The sequence below is a fragment of the Myotis davidii genome, unplaced genomic scaffold (genome assembly GCF_000327345.1).
Source record: "Myotis davidii unplaced genomic scaffold, ASM32734v1 scaffold42, whole genome shotgun sequence".
Lineage (NCBI taxonomy): Eukaryota > Metazoa > Chordata > Mammalia > Chiroptera > Vespertilionidae > Myotis > Myotis davidii.
The window spans coordinates 2,713,014-2,729,684 of NW_006294243.1; the positions used below are offsets into that span (position 1 = coordinate 2,713,014).

The 16,671-nt window shown below is 37.9% G+C and overlaps 1 protein-coding gene across 2 annotated transcripts in view; it reads right to left on the reverse strand.

Moving 5' to 3' along the window:
- CADM2 (cell adhesion molecule 2) overlaps positions 1-16,671 on the reverse strand; it is a 1,222,723-nt gene that overhangs the window by 763,681 nt on the left and 442,371 nt on the right. The gene's annotated exons all lie outside the window — the stretch shown is intronic.

The following is a 16,671-nucleotide window of genomic DNA, read 5'->3' on the forward strand; positions in this document are numbered from 1 at the left end:
TATTCTCTTCATGATGAGTGAAATACAACTTTTTTCTTTTCATTTTTTTCACAATATTCTTATCCCAAGGGATTGAGATTGATTGCTTCATACAACTCATGGTGACAAAAAGATTTACAGTTTTTGATCCTAGCTTCTAGTATAGGCATCAACATGGTGAGGTATTATTTGAAAGACTATGTGTATTTGAAGATGAATTGGTCCCGAGGAGGACGTCTGGTGAGCTCTCAGGCTCAAACTGCAAATTCACAATTTGTTCTGACATTCTGTTTCACTACTTTGGTCAGTCCTTCTAGTTCATACATTTAATAACAAGTTGATGGATTTTTTTAGATGAGGAACTTCAAAATTTTATTGAGAAAAATATTATTTTGTGACCTACAGAAAGGTAAAATATGAAGAACAATACTCTAAATAGAGAAAAAATCCTAAGACAAAAATTTATAAAGGACATGGCTAATAAATAATATATGAGTAAACCTATTGAGTTTAGTGTCCTTTCAAATACTAGTGTATTTATATAAAAGGGTATAAATAGGAGTAATAATTGAACTCATAAATAAATTTATCTGTTTTTTTTTTTAAATCTTCCTTCTATCACTGTGGTGAAATACTAGTACTACTATTTTCTATAATTATAAATGGCTAGTTCTGTGAAAAAAAAGTAACATTTCTGATGTAGAAGTTAAGGATTCAAATAGATTAGTTTGGTGTTAATACTCGAAGAGTTTTTTTTTCCTTTCTTGTATGACTTTACTGTTTTAAACGTCTCTATCCATGTCAAACTTTAATTATTGTTTGGATAACATTTATACAACTAATTCTATTAGATCTAACAAAATGGAAATAATATATTCATAGAATTATATTAAAGAAATCTATATTTGAAAAATACTATCTAAGATATTATACCACTATCAACTTCAACAAGAGCAATTACAGCATCAATTAAATAACAGTTGAACTAAAAATATAAATCAAAATTCCTTTTAAAGAGCAACAGCAGGCAAAGGTCATCCTGTGATTGCCGCTGTTCAGGGGCCCACTGTTGTGAAAGCTGATTTAATACTGCTTGTCACCTGGATCCCCGAGCCCTCTCAGCGTGGCCCTCTTCCTTCCAGGAGACCTGATGACCCAGGGGATCCTGACACTCCCAGGCCTCTGTTGGCTGCCTGTGAAATAGCAGGAGCAAAAGGGTCGCTTGGAAAAGGCTAGAACTTAAACCTGACTTTCACTAGTATTTGTCTGTTGTGATAGGTTTTTATTTCTTTGCATATTGAGCTTTCTCTCAGTTGACAAACCTGCCATTCAACTTTCTTGAATACCTTTCTCATCAAAACAAATCTGGCTTTGATAGAAGGAAATGGTTCTGTAATTCTTCATCCATGTCTTCCGCTATATGTGTAGTTCATGTTTCTATTTTCTTTGTATTTTTTTTCTGTCTATTTCTAGGCAGTGAATTTCTTCCTCAATTGATTTTCTCTGAAATTTCATTGTGTTCTTGATGTACTTTAGGCAGTATTTGAAGTTTTTGAGACTTAAGATACTTGCTATGTTTGGAGGCTTATTTATCCTCTAAGCTCTTCATTTATGTCATTTTTTTTCACATAATTTTTGGGTGTTTCTTTTTTTTTTTTAAAAAAAAAAACACAGTTAAGAGCATCAATGAGTTCCTTCAAATGAAATCCTGACTATATACTAGGTTATATCCATTTTGTAACTTACTCTTTTTCTCTAATAATCAGTGGCCATCATGTGATCGTCTCTAAAGACATTAGGCAAGCTTATGCCATTCATCATGGTTTCAGTCGAGGTTTTTACACTCCTCTCTTTACCTGTGCACTCATGTGTCTTGAGTTTTCAGGCATTTCTGTTCCTCCAGTACCTGCACTCTGTTTCCATCTTGCAGTTTCTTGAGCAGACAGTTGTAGATCTTCTTATGATGAGTATTTTTATTCGGATCCTCCATTACTTCCCTCTAAAGTTGTTCTACATCATTCAAGAAGCTTTCAAGATGTTTTTGTTTGTTTGTTTGTTTTTTGTATTAGTCACCTGAGATTGGAAGGGTTTTGATGCACTTTTGAGTGAAGTTGTCTGTCCTTGAAGGCAAGTCATCATTAATCCATAAAGTGAAAATTAAAGGGCTCACATTTCTGTTCTTTTTTGAGAAAGCCTACAATGTCTTCAAGTGAAACCCTGTTTAGATGTTTTTTAAGTGCTCCCAAACATAGCATTTGTAGCTTCAAAGTGCTGGACCCCACCACAGCAACTTGAGGGCTTCATAGGCTTGAGTAAGTAGTCCAATCTTCTCACTGATTTTTTGATACTTGAACACGAGCAGAAAATCTTTTGGGTGGCACTTTTCTCTCCCTGAAATATGTCAGTTCTTCAATATACAAACCACCATAACAATACATACCAGAGACCTAGGACTTGTTTGAAGCATTGAGACAGCACCAGCAGATCACTACACATCTGCTCCATTAAAAGCTAGGGAAATATTTTTGTGGCAGTCAGCAGGCTCAAACAGAAATGGATACATGTCCAGTGCAATTGGGGAAGTTGAAAATTCTGATTGCAGCCATGGAGCTCTGGACATTCTAGGCCCTAGCTCGACCTATAGCATACCTAAAGGTTTAGAATTAAAGGGCCCATGAAGAGCTTTCCAGACAAGAAGAAGCTAAAGGAGTTCATCACCACCAAACCAGTATTACATGAAATGTTAAAGGATTTTCTTTAAGAAAAAAAGTTATTAAAATATGAATAAAATGGCAATAAATACATATCTATCAACAACTGAATCTAAAAAATAAATACATAAATAAATGAGCAGAACAGAAATAGACTCATAGGTACAGAGAATATTTTGATGGTTGTCAGATGGGAAGGGGATGGGTGAAAAAAGTGAAAGGATTAAGAAGTACAAAGTAGTAGTTATAGACTACTCATGGGAATGCAAAGTACATCATAAGAAATATAGTCAATAATATTGTAATACTTATGTATGATGCTACATAGGTACTACATTTATTGGGGTGATAAGTTAGTAAATTATATAATCATTAGGTTGTACACCTGAAATGAATATACAATTACATGTCAACTGTAATTTTAAAAAGTGTTTAAAGTAAGAAAAATAAATTTTAAACAAACAAAAACAAACAAACAAAAACCTAGAGGAATAGAGCAGTGTCATGCCATATCCCCTTTCCTGCCCATCAGCATGTCAGTACATCATTGTGGGGTTCACATGTTTGGGTGAAGCTCTTGCCCTTGACTTAAAGTTTCTTTGTTCCACAGAGGAAACTTTTCTGACCCTTCCTCCAAAAATCATAGGGATCTCCCTTCTCTGAAGGCCCCCTCTCTCCTTTGTATTTGGTCAGTGAGGCAGCAGAGGAAAGAACTGCAGGGTCTCCCTAAAGGTATTAACTAAGAGACTTGGATTCCAATTGTAAGATCTCAGGAGAAATCAGCTGGAACTGGCACGTTCTAAAAGTTTTATGGATTTTGTGGGTCCAAATGTCCCCATTCAATCCAAGTGTTTCTGAATGAATATGATTCTCTGTGGAGACAGAGCAGCCTCGGATCCTTTGCTCATGTGGCCCTGCCATCTTCCGTATATGCCTACCAAGTTTTCCCCTGGGATGGTCTCTAATCTACCAAGTCATCTTCAGAACTACATCTTATCCTCCTAGCATCTCTCTGGTGGGCTGCGGCTCAGAGGCTTCTTGTCCATCACCTAGGACTCTGCCATGAGCTACTCAACCCCAGAACCTTTACCAGTGGGAGAAATGAGATAATTGTTAGCTCAGGCCATTCTGGGGGTCCTGAAGGGCACCGCCCCTCTGCATTCCCAATGGATGTGGCAAATTGAGGTCCTATTCCGACAGTGGTGAGAAGAGGAGGTGGTCAAATATCATTGTTGCTTACAACTCAGCTTTTATTTCCAAAAGAAATCCCCATTTAAAAGTGTATAACCTGATCTCAAAGCAAACAATTTCACCTTTGTGGAGGTGCAGGTTGGGAGAAAGACCCTAGAAAATCTTTTAGTCTTTAGTCTCTAGACTCTTAGATTTTAGTGTCTAAATTTTTAGTTTTTAGAGTCTAGTCTCTGATAAATCTAGGAACACATGGTAAGCACCCTAAACCTAAATAAGGAGATCTGGCAAGGAAATTGTTGGGGAAAGAGATATAAAAGGAAAGTTCTACAGGTGCCACGGTGACCCTGGAACTTCAGATCACAACTTGCTGCTCCCATGCATCCCTTTGTGTCTCGTTGCTGAATCCAGAAAGATCTCTGGGTATTTGTGGGTAGAGTTCATTCTTTTAGGTTTCTACTCTATTAGGAACAGAGCCAACAACATCAGTATTCTGGCTTTGTAAATAGAGTTTTTTTTTGTGTATTTATTTTTTAATTGTGACAAATATCCTATATAATAAAAAGCTAATATGCAAATAGACTGAATGGCAGGATGGCTGGTTGCTATGATGTGCACTTACCACCAGGGGGAAGACACTCAACACAGGAGCTGCCCCCTGGTAGTCAGTGCGTTCCCACAGGGGGAGCGCTGCTCAGCCAGAAGCCAGGCTCATGGCTGGCAAGCACAGTGGTGGTGGCAGGAGCCTCTCCCGCCTCCACAGCAGCGCTAAGGATGTCCGACTGCTGGCTTAGGCCCACTTCCTGAAGGCTTCTGGACTGTGAGAGGGTGCAGGAAGGGCTGAGGGACCTCCCCCCCAATGCACAAATTTTGTGCACCAGGCCTCTAATACTAACATAAAATTTACCATTTAATTTAATTTTTGTTGTTAATCCTCATCCAAGGATATTTTTCCATTGATTTTGTTTTTAAGAGAAAGTAGAAGGGAGGGAGGGAGAAAGAGAAAGAGAGAGAAACATCAACATGAGAGAGACACATTGATTGGTTGCCTCCTGCATGCACCCAGACTGGGGACCAGGGAGCTTGAACATGCAGCCCTTGACTGGCAATCAAATTCATGACCCTTATGTGCACAGATGGATGCCCTAGCCACTGAGAACCCCAGATGGGGCAATATTTACCACTTTAAATATTTTTAAGAGTGCAGTTATAGTATTATATACATTCACATTGTGCCGTTATCACCACTATCCACCTCAGGAAAATTTGTATCCCAAATAAAAACTCCCACCTATTAATTAAATAGTAAACCCTACTTCCTCTTTCAACCAGTCCTAGTAACCTCCATCTACTTTAGTCTCTATGAATTTGTTTAGTCTAGGTACCACTTATAAGTGGAATCATATAATACTTGTCATTTTCAAATGGCTTATTTCACTTAGCATAATGTTTTTAAGGTTCATCTATGTTGCAGTACGTGTCAGAATTTCCTTCCTTTTTAAGTCTGAATCATATTTCATTGCAGGTATATATCATATTTTGTTTATCCATTCATTAGATGATAGATATTTGGGTTGTTCCCATATTTCAGCTTCTCTGAGTAATACTGTCATAAGTATTTGTATGCAAGTATCTGTTTGAGTCTCCAATTTTAACTTTTCTGGGTCTATATCTAGAAGTAGAATTGCTGATTTATATGGTAATTCTATATTTAGCTTTCTGAAGAATTTCCCAACTGTTTTCCACAGCAATACAGAGAATTTCTATTGTTCCATATCTCTATCAAGACCTTAGTATTTTTCATTTTTTAAATTTTTATTGGGGTGACATTGATTAATAAAATTATACAGGTTTCAAGTGTACAATTCTATAATACATTATCTGTATATTGTATCAAGTGTTCACCACCTAATGTCACGTCTCTTTCCATCACCATTTATGCCCCTTTTACCCTCTTTCACCTCCCTCAACCCACACTTTTTCTCTTGCAATCACCATACTGTCATTTGTGTGTGTTTTCTTTCTTTCTTTTTAATTTGTTCTTTTCGTTTGCTTAATCCCTTCACCTTATTCACCTGCCACCCCCCCGCCAAACTGCTCCCTCTGAAGTATGTCAGTCTGTTCTCTATATGAGTCTGCTCCTATTTTGTTTGTTAAATTATTTTGTTCATTGGATTTCACTTATAAGTGAAATCATATTGTATTTGTCTTTCTCTGGCTGTCTTATTTCACTTAGCATAATATTCCCCAGGTCCATCTACGCTTATGCAAATTATAAGATTCTCATCTTTCCTAAGGCCAAGTAGTATTCCATTGTGTAAATGTACTACAGCTTTTTCATGCATTCATCTACTGATGGACACTTGGGCTGCTTTCAAATATTGGCTATTGTAAATAATGCTGCAATTAACATAGGGGGCATATAATTTTTAGAACTAGAGTATTGTGTTTGTTTTAGATATATTCCCAAAAGTGGAATTGCTGGGTAATAAGGTAGTTCCATTTTTAATTTTTGACCTAGCTCCAGACTGTCTTCCACAGTGGCTGTACCAATCTGCATTCCCACCAACAGTGCACAAGCATTCCCATTTCTCCACTTCCTCATCAACACTTGTTGTTTGTTGATTTATTGATGATAGCCATCCGACAGGCCTGAGGTAATATCTCATTGTGTTTTGAATTGAATGTCTTTTATGTTTACTGACATTGAGCATCTTGCCCTATGTCTATTGGCCATCTGTATGTCCTTTTTGGAGAAGTGTCTATTCAGTCTATTCAATAAATGGTAGTGGGAAAATTGGACAGATACATGCAAAAAAAGGAAGAAAGAAAGAAGGAAGGAAGGAAGGAAGGAAGGGAGAAAAAGAGAGAGAGAGAGAAAGAAAGAAACTAGACTACCTTCTTACACCATACACAGGAATAAACTCAAAATGGATTAAAGACTTAAATGTAAGTCTAAAAACCATAAAAATCCTGGAAGATAGCATAGGCAGTAAAATCTCAGGTATTTCTGGTAGCAATATTTTTTTCTGATGTATCTCCTCAGGCAAGAGAAACAATAGAAAAAAATTAAAAAATGGGACTACATCAAACTACAAAAGTTTTGCACAGTAACAGAAAACATTAACAACATGAAAAGACAACCCACTGAATTGGAGAATATATTAGCCAGTGATACATCTGATAAGGTGTTAATATCTAAAATTTATAAATAATGTATGCAAATCAAGCCCAAAAAAATAATCCCATTAAAAATGATCAAAGGCTGTAACCGGTTTGGCTCAGTGGATAGAGCTTCAGCCTGCGGACTGAAGGTCCCGGGTTTGATTCCGGTCAAGGGCGTGTACCTTGATTGTGGGCACAACCCTGATGGGGTGTGTGCAGGAGGCAGCTGATCGATGTTTCTAACTTTCTATCCCTCTCCCTTCCTCTCTGTAAAAAATCAATAAAATATATTTTTTAAAAAATGATCAAAGGATCTGTGTTTGTTTGTTTATAATAGCCATCCTCAATGCATGTGTAGAGATACCTCATTTTGGTTTTGATTTATATTTCCCTAATGGCTTGAGATGTTGATCATAATCCCATGCGCTTATTAGTTATTTGTAGATCTTCTTTCTAGATATGTCTATTCAAATCCTTTGCTTATTTTTTAATTGGATTTTTACTTTTTGTTGTTGAGTTGCAGCAGCTCTTTCTGTATTCTCGATATGCAACCCCTTTCAGAAATATGCACACTCAATATTTATTTTGTGAGTTATCTTTTCATTCTCTTGATAACATCTTTCAGGTTATTTTGTAATTTTAATGAATTTACATTTGTTTTGTTGTTGTCAGTTCTGTGTTGTCATATCCAAGAAATTGTATCCAAATCCAATATCATGAAAATTTTCCATATTTTTTCTTCTGAAAGATTTATAGTTTTAGCTCTATATTTAGGTATTTAATCATTAATTAATTAATTAATTAATTATATTTTAACTATTTTTAATTGCTTTTAGAGAGAGAGGAAGGGAGAGGAATAGAGAGATAGAAACATCTATGAGAGAGAAACATCATCAATTGGCTGCCTCTTGTATACCCTCTCCTGGGGATCAACCTCACAACCCAGTCATGTGCCCTGACTGGGAACCTAACAGTGACCTCTTGGTTCATGGGTCAATGCTCAATCACTGATCCACACAGGACAGGCTAATTTATTTTGAAATAATTTTTGTTTAATGTGTAATGTAATGGTCTAGCTTCATTCTATTGCATGTTGGTATAGAGTTTCCAAGCACCATTTGTTAAAAAGATTGTTCTTTACCATTATTTTACTTTAAATAATAAATATAAAAAGTATATTTATGAATTTAAAAATAATAATAAAATGGCATATATTTATAAATGATATAACATAGAATTTCAGTCATTACAGGATTATTACAAAATTTATACATTACAGAATCTATTGCTGCAGTTAATTCAAGTTGTTAGTGTGAAAATATATTCACTTAAGTAATTTTATTTGCCAATCTCTCTTTCTATATATAAAAAGCTAATATATTAAGTGTCCATCCCACCAGTAGCTATGACACGCACTGATCACCAGAGGTCAGACGCTCAAAGCAGGAGCTGCAGAGCTGCAATTCTCAGGTGACACACCCCAAAACCAGAGAGGAGGGAGCCCAATTCCTCACAGATCCGCACAATTCCACCTTCAGCCATGGGTTATGTTGTTGCTAGGGCACTGTTGGCCCCATATCTGGTTTACTGTACGCTTGCATTTGCGTTCCACACCCTGCATGACAGCAACTTTGCAGAGTGCCCTCTAGCACTCTGGAACCCCTTGGGGATGTCGGAGAGCTGGTTTTGTCCGATCCCTGCAGGGTAGGCTGAGGGACCCCACCTGCCGGAGGGACTCTGCTCACTGCGCAGATGCCCTTTGAGCCACGGCGCCACCCCAGGTGTGGCCGGCGGGGAGGGACCACGGGAGGTTGGCTCCAGGGCATGTCTGGCCCAGCTCACCCAGTCCTGCCCCGCTGGCCACCTCCTAATTAATTTCCTTTCAATGTGCAGGAATCCATGCACCGGGTCACTAGTAAAATAATAATCATTACCAGTCCCCTGGGAAATATTAGAACTAAATTATAAAGTTACTGACCACTTAATCAAAGAAAAGAGGCCCAAGTTGTTACTCCTGCTATTATAGTACATGCAAAGGTGGTGAGGCATAAAGGGATTTTAGCATTATTAATAACATATAATTTGCCAAGAAAAAATAAATCAATCTCCTACATTTGCTTATTAAACAGCCAAACATTAAAAACTTCTAATCACATAAAAATAATGGTTACATACTCAATATGGTTAAAAAAATATTTTGAACGTTTGGACTATTGAGTACAGAATAAATATTGAAAGCATAATAGCATATTTATTTTATAAATTAATTACTATTTTATCACTATTTTTAAAATTCTAAGTTAATATCAAGCCCATATTTATTCTCCATGGCAAATGAGCATTTGAAGCATGAATGTAATTTTTTAAAAATTGCAAAGGAGCCTGGCTGGCATGGCTTAGTGGTTTAGCATCAACCTATGAACCAGGAAGTCATGGTTCAATTCCCAGTCAAAGCACATGCCCAGGTTGCAGGCTTGATCCCCAGTGGCGGGTGCCATAGGTGTCAGATCAATGATTCTCTCTCATCATTGATGTTTCTGTCTCTCTCTCCTTCTCCCTCTCCTTTCCTAAAAAAAAAAAAAAAAGTTGTATAGGATGTTTTATCATAAAAAATGTTAGAAATTTTTCTAAAAAATTTCAAGAATTACCTTCCATCACCAATGTATAACTTGTGTAATTATAACTCTTAAATTATATAAAGTTTAAATGATGTAGACTCATGCTGATTCATTATTATCTCATGAGAATGTTAGTTGCAATGCGATTTCTGTACACCATATATTAAATACTGATCTAATTATCAAGCTGGCTATAATGAACAGCATATATATATTCCTATATTTTTACTCTTTTGTAAAAAATTAACAAACTTTCAGATAGTCATAAAATTCCATGTGAAACAAAGTTGAACCTCACATGTACTGTATTTTATCTTCATTTATACTTATTAAATGATGGTTGGAGATTTATTAATTTTAAGTTATAATAACTTTTTAAATTTTGCTTAATGCATTATTAAGCAAAAGGAAAAAACTCATGGACATGGACAAGAGTGTGGTGATTGTGGGGATGGAAGTTGGGGGCAGTGGAGAAGGGAATAGGGGGCATAAATGGTGATGGACAGAGACGACGTGGGGTGGTGAACACACAATACAGTGTAGAGATGTTATGCTGTAGAATTGTGCACCTGAAACCTATATAATTTTGATAACCAGTGTCACCACAATAAATTCAATAAACAGAAAATATCTATATTGAAATCAATCTATTTTTGAGTAATTACACATAAGATTTAATTATTTTAACACTAGAATAAAGTAATTAATTTTTCATGCTTTCTGAATCCATTCATATATTCCTTATTATGCATTCTGTTTTATTTGGGTATTTCTGTTTCCCAGCAAGAAGATAATACTATGAGAAAATAATGACAACCTGATTTTCCCCCAGAATTTTGTAAGCATCATGCATTGAATGTTAAGATCTCTCAAGAACAAAATATGAGAAAGTGGTTTTGTGAAGATCAGTACATATAAACTCATAACTGGAGAATGTATCTTTGTCTTTGCATAAAAGTCATCTTCTTATAATTCTACATGTTAGATATGCTGAGCATTTCTAAAGCAGAAACAGGATGAAAAAAATAAAAAAAAGAACTTAGCAATAATAATACTCTATGCACCCTGTTTTCAAAACTCTGATCTTCTCTTCAACACAGTAAATAGCTTATAAATAAAGATTTCCTAAACATACATATAATAATAAATGAAGTCTCAGGAACAGATTACACATGTGGACTGGCTTTATAATAAACCATGGTTCCATAAGTAAAACCAGTCTAGTTAACTTTCCTGGAATTCATATCATTTAACTATGAGTGTCAAGACTGAAAGAAGCCCTGACCGGTTTGGCTCAGTGGATAGAGCGTCGGCCTGTGGACTGAAGGGTCCCAGGTTCGATTCCAGTCAAGGGCATGTACCTTGGTTGCCGGCACATCCCCAGTAGGGGGTGTGCAGGAGGCAGCTGATTGATGTTTCTCTCTCATCAATGTTTCTAACTCTCTGTCTCTCTCCATTCCTCTCTGTAAAAAAATCAATAAAATATATCTGAAAAAAAAAAGAAGTAAACTAAATGTTTTTAAATTAGGGAAAATTTGAGGAGCTTCTTAAATTTACTTAGCTTCTTAAAGAGAAAGATTTGAAAATACAATGTTCTAGTAATTAGTATGGAAAAGTCTCACCATTTAAAAAATCTATACATATAAAGAGGTAATATGCTAATTGCCATTACAGAGTCCCCATAAGGACCAATTGCATATTGATGTGCACACCAGGGGGCGGGTGGCTGGAGCCAAGATCTCAGGGGTCTAAGGAGAGCACCTGACAGGACTCCAGACTGCAAAGAAGGAAGAGGAAGCAGCCACCGGGGGCTCTTGGAATCCCCCTGCACAGACACCTTACCTCAGCCCCCTCACCACCAGGGGGGCAGTCGGACACCCTACCCCAACCCCTGCACCCCTGGGGGGACGGGGAGGCTGACCGGATGGGGAGAAGACCCAGCCTCAGGGATAGCTGCAGCCCGCACCTCCGACTCCCGATCTCTTCCTCCGCCACCCCTGCCAGGTCAGCAACCACCCATTAGCGCCCCTGAGGCACCCTAGGCCCATGCCTGCCACTGCGGAGCCCCCTCTGCTGGGGGCCGGCACGCCTCTCCTCCCTACAACTCAAGATCCGGGTGAAGGCAGGCCTGAGCGGCTCCCCTCCACTCCCAACAGCAGCAGCATGGTCTCCACAGAGGAAGCCCGCTGAACCTCACTGAGGGTGCAGCTAAACCCGCCCTCCTAGCCCGCCTGACTCCGCCCTGTCCCGGCCCCCATCCAACTCCAGGAGATCTGAGCCCTTCTAGCTGCGGTAAACAGCCACATACAATTTAAGGAATGATGCCAAGCAGGAAGGTTTGATAGTTACTCCCCCTTCGGCCTCGCTGCCCCCCTAGCGCCCTCCTAACTCCCTGCCCCCCTGGAGCGCTTCCAGGGACATCCACCACTATAGGGCTGCTGGCCAGACCCCACCCCTCCGAGGCCTGCTGAAACCTCTGCAAAGTTTCCATAGCTACAGTCCCAGGAAACAATCATGCCCTCCTCCCCTAATCAGCACCTGCTACCTGTGAGGGTATTTGTGAGCTTAAAAATAACAATCCTTCCCCTTTAGACATCACTTACTTGATGAAACATTTCTAGGTTTATTAGGTCAGAACCTCCTCATGACAACCCAGTGAGGTAGGCGTAGGGAGAAGAGGTTACAGTTCCCATGGTACATGCGTATGTATTCAGAAATGAAGCTCAGAGAGGAAGAGTGTCAAGCCCAGTGGTTCCCAAGGTGCAGCACATGCCCCACTGGTGTGTGGGGGGGGGATTTGATTTTAAGTGGGAGCAATTCGAGAATGAGTTAAGAGTGAAATTTTTGCATTTCTTATGGTTCTAGGGGGCCTCATCTACATTGTATTTTACATAATAAAAGGCTAATATGCAAATGACCAAATGGTGGAATGACTGGTCACTATGATGCACACTGACCAGCAGGGGGCAGACACTCAAAGCAGGAGCTGCCCCCTGGTGGTCAGTGCACTCCCACAGGGGGAGTGCTGCTCAGCCAGAAGCCGGGCTCACGGCTGGCGAGCACAGTGGCAGTGGTGGGAGCCTCTACCGCTTCCGTGGCAATGCTAAGGATGTCCGACTGATGACTTAGGCCCACTAAGCCATCAGTCATACATCCTCTGAGGGCTCCCAGATTGCTAGAGGGCGCAGGCCAGGCTGAGGGACCCTCCCAAGTGCACGAATTTTGTACACTGGGCCTCTAGTATTTTAATAAAGACTTAAGTAACAAAAGGGATTACAACTTATATTGAATCTTCTAAAATTAATATCAGAAGACTCCATTAACAGAACACTTAAAAGACAAATTCAATATGCATATATGCATAGCCCATAGACACAGACAAAAGTGCAGTGAAGACCTGGGGGAGTGGGAGCAGGGTGGAAGGGGTCAATGGGGGGAAAAATGGGGATACCATTAATACTTTCAACATTAAACAAAGGAAAGACAAGTTCAATATAATCTGTTCTATATCAGTTAATCTATTTCTAGTATGTACATTCTTCTATGTGTTTCCATAGCAATTCCTTAAACTATTTCTCCCTAATGTGGTATATAACTTCTAGCATTTCTGAGCTTATAGTTTTATGCAAATGCATGGCCCTTAGAACTTGTTGAGCCCCTTTTTAGGGCTTCAGCTATAATTTCTGTATAGATGACTACCGTATCCATCCTCTGTGTTCAACACAGTTCTGTGATTCAGAAGAACCTTCTCCCATCAATTACATGCATTTTGGAAGTTTTGATTGCTTGTATCACCATCACTTCAATATTAATATATCTAAGTCAAAATCAATATCATTTTTCCAATTATTTTTCCCTTTGCGCCACAGTGTGTGTACTGTCAAATTTACATTCCAGTCTATATACCAAAAACTCAATACCTAGGAGTTACTTTCTGTCATCCACTTATCTTATTATATACATCTCGTAAGTCACTATTTTTTGTTAATTTGGAGTTTTGTTGTCCTTTTATAGTCTAACCTACCACTACCATCTTTGTCTAGGACTCTTTTTACCTAATATCTGGACTACTACAATTATTTTCCACAGGTCATCTTACATCCAGTTTTTTCTGTACTTTCACTCAACTTGCACATTGCATCCCTGAAAGTTTTCATGAAATTCTGTCTTGCAAGTTGATCAAAACCTTATTTGATCCAAATGTACTAAATGGAGCATGGAATCATTGTCCAGATAGTTCTCAGTAAGTTCTAAGCCTAAGCCAAAATTATAAATTATAAATTATAAATGATGGTCCTATATAATAAAAGGCTAATATGCAAATTGTCCCTTGGGAGTTCGATCACTCGATATGACATGCACTGACCACCAGGGGGCTGAGAGGAAAATGGCAGGTGACCAGCACTGAGGGAGCAAGGGAAGGAGGTGGCGGGGAGGCCAGGAGAGGGGGAACCTGATTGGCCCTGATCACGAGCCAGGCCTAGGGACCCTACTCACGCACACGTTTCATGCACCGGGCTTCTAGTAGCTGTAAGTGTAAGAGTCAATCTGTAAACTTTGTTTTAATACCACCTGAGAAAATACACCAATGTCATGAAAAATATGTCAATTTTTTTCAAACTGCAGGGGAAAGGACATCAGAATTTTCATTTGTTCAGTTCTTATAGTTGTTCTAGTACCTTCATTAAAATATACCTTGTCTATAGAAGGCAACTTACTGTAAAAAATCTTTTCTAATAACTTATTAGTTATCATGGTATGCACAGGGAAAACAAATCAAAACTCTTGATGCCTTTCAAAAAGGGACCAGATGGACAAATATGCTTTTCCTAACTGTTTTTAATGGGGGAGGTGGGGTGGATGTCAAATTTGATTTGATTGATGGTTCTCTGATTTCCACCATAATTGTTCAGAATTTCCTGGCTTCCACCATAATTGTTCAGAATTTCCTGGCTATGGTAGGGCTGAACTAGCTAAAACATCAATCATTCCGGTGAATACTGTTTCCATAGTCAGAAACAACTTATAATAGGTTTGTATATCTGATACATTGCATAGCTTCCTTTGTTTTTCTGAAAATAAAAAGATTAAAGTGGGGAGTACTGTCATCTCAAAAAAAATCATATACATAATAAATCATATGCATGATAATATACATAATAAAGGACATATGTAGTCCATTCCTAAAACATGATTTTTTAAAACTTTAAAAGCACATTTTTGAAAGCTTCAAATGTTGTGCAAAAACCCAATAATTTTCTTTGTGTCTTCGAGGAAATAATTTATTCTCAGAGCAGCTTCTCTCTTGGAAAAATACTTCTTCTCTCCAGATTTTTTCTTATCTACAAGGTGATTGAACTCAAAACTATTAATAATTTCTTCAGGAACCAAAAGTGGGACTCAAAGGATCTTACAATATTTGAGCAAAGTGGTTATGGTTAGACCCCAGCAGCCCTGGTGCTATAGATAAGCTTCCATCTTTAGATTTCTTTATCTATAAAGCATATACACAAAGTAAAATAAATAATTTTGAGAGGAATAATGACATATTTTTTTAAAATATATTTTATTGATTTTTTACAGAGAGAAAGGGAGAGAGATAGAGAGTTAGAAACATTGATGAGAGAGAAACATCGACCAGCTGCCTCCCGCACATCTCCCACTGGGGATGTGCCCACAACCCAGGTACATGCCCTTGACCGGAATCGAACCCGGGACCTTTCAGTCCGAAGGCCGACGCTCTATCCACTGAGCCAAACCGGTCTCGGCAACATATTTTTTAATTATTTGGAAAATACTTATACTATTGTATGCTTTAAATTAAGGGTAACATTGTATAACTCAAAATATAAAATTGATTTTTCTATATTTTATAAATGAAAATTACAAAAAATATAGACATAATTAATATAATTTTTCATTTTTAGAGTTCTGCCTCCAAAGTTTATAAATGTTTTAGTGTTTTAACCACTCATTTGTTTATTTGCCAGTATCTGAAAATAACAACAAAAACCCACAAAATCTGAACCAATGCATATTTGCCACTTGAAAACAGAATCAGTGCCAACATCTTCTGAATAAAAAGCATATAACTATCTTCAGTAGTAAGAGGATTACCCTGGCCAGTTTGACTCGGTTATTTGAGAATTGTCCTATGCAGTAAAAGGTTGCCAATTACCATATTTTTCAGTGTATAAGACACTATTTTTTTCTAAAATCCTTAGACTGAAAATCGAGGAGTGTTTTATACACGGAAGTGAACAGAGGAGGGAGCCCTGCAGTGCATAGCTGCCCATACCTTGTCAAACAGGCTTCCTCCAATCACAGCTTTATTATTACTGACGTCAGCTGATGCTGTAATTGGAGATGGAGGTGGAGAGTGTGCAGATGCAACAGGTACCGGAGGATTCTAACCCCATAAAGATGTCAAAAAAATTAGAAAAGCAAATACCGGTAAGTGATTGTCTTACTCCAAAAATTCAAACTGAATGTAATCAGCTATGCAAAAGAGCATGGAAATAGAGCTGCAGAGAGACAATTTGGACCTCCTCCCACTGAGTGTATGAGCAGACAGTGGAGAAAACAGGAAGAACAACTCTTTAAGATGCCAATAACAAGGCCTTAAGAGGAAAACCAGCAAAATGTTTAAAATACTGATTTCTTAAATTTTGGTTGAAATATTGGGGGGATATCTTATACATGGTGTTGTCTTATACAGGAAAAAATATGGTAGATTCTCTGTCAGGGCAGTTTTCAGCCTTGATCCCCAGTAGGGGTCCTACAGGATGCAGCCACTTGATGTTTCTCTCTCACATGGGTGGTTCTCTCTCTCTCTCTAAGAAAAAAAAATAGTTTAAAAGGTTAGTGATAAGATTACAGAGGATAGTAAGATAAGAAAAGTAGATAATTTAAATTGAATTAAAGAGATTATTATTACATTTTAATTTTATTTATGCTAAATAGTGTTTGTTGTTTTTTCTACATTATATCTTTTTTTTAAAAAAATGAGA